Source organism: Chenopodium album, chromosome 22 (genome assembly GCF_948465745.1).
Source record: "Chenopodium album chromosome 22, dcCheAlbu1.1, whole genome shotgun sequence".
Taxonomy (NCBI): Eukaryota; Viridiplantae; Streptophyta; class Magnoliopsida; order Caryophyllales; family Amaranthaceae; genus Chenopodium; species Chenopodium album.
The window spans coordinates 29,910,386-29,911,798 of NC_137855.1; positions in this window are offsets into that span (position 1 = coordinate 29,910,386).

A 1,413-nucleotide genomic window follows, 5' to 3' on the forward strand; every position below is an offset into this window, starting at 1 on the left:
TCACATTAGCCTAAACCAAATTAATAATTATCTTATTAAGCGTGATTTCAAGTACAAATTCCCTTTAGCAATCATAAAAGGTGTAATCAAGCAATAACAATATAAAAATCAAGCAACATAAGGATAAAGAATAATAATAAATAATAACAACGATAATAACATGATAAGGCATAATAAAGCTTAATAATAATAGCAAGATCCTAGGCATGATACTAACAAGATTAATAACAAATCCTAGCATGTCACTAAACAATAAAGATCGAAGCTTTAACCTAACATGGCACTAACATGCTAACATGACATTAGAAAAGAGTAAAGGCACCCTAAACATGATACTAGAAAGCATAAAATAACATCCTAACATGATACTAGGAATTATAAAACAATAATAAGCATGCGATCTACATTGTTAATAAAATAGGGAGTAAGCTAATCTACTTACTTTGAAGCCTCGTACCTCTTTCTAATAACAAAATACACAAGTTAGTAAACTTCAATGAAAATAATAAAGAACAATTAAAGAATCAAATTGAAATCAAATTAAATAAAGTTTTGACTAGTTTTGGACCAAACCCTCAGAAAATATCAAACCTTGCACGTCTAGGGCGAAGGCAACTTCGAACTTGGCTAAGAGATTCTAAATCATGTGAATGCGGAATATTGTATTTGAAAAAAGCTAGTTTAGAAAAAGAGGGAGAAAGAAAGCATATATTGCTCAAGAGAGAAAAGAGAGAATTAAAGAAGAGTTGATGAGAATTGATGATTCTGAAAATAAGGATTCGGACCCTATTTATAATGAAAATAGTCTGGAAAACAATAGAATTTGATAAGGAATAAAACTACACGCTGTCGCAAGGAATCGACTCTGTCGCGACGCGACAATGTCTGTCGCGAGGCGACAGGGTCTGTCGCGACGCGACAATGTCTGTCGCGAGGCGACAGCGTCTGTCGCGCGGCGATAGAGTCTGTCGCGTGGCGACAGACTTGTCGTTTGGCGACAACCTGTATTAGCGCGTTTTCTTCACGCGGAATCCGATCTTTAATCAACTTGATCTACGGAATCCGTACAGAAGATAAAATACGGATTTTTAAGATAATAAAACAATATTTTACTCCAAATAAAAGTCTATTTTAAAATAATTAATTATTAAATCTAACAATATTAGAATTAAAAAGAACCTTATAGAAACTTCTAGAAAATTATAATTAATCCTAATAATTTTAGGAATAATAATTAACATTGGGCCCTCCTCTAGATCATTGGGCCGTATTTAAATAATTAACCGGGCCCAGTTTAGTATTTTGACCATAACTTCCTCAATATTCATCGGAATTGGGCTTATAATATATCGTTGGAAAGGTCTTTTCGAGCCCCATCCAACTACACTATTATTGGACCTTAATTATGGACCA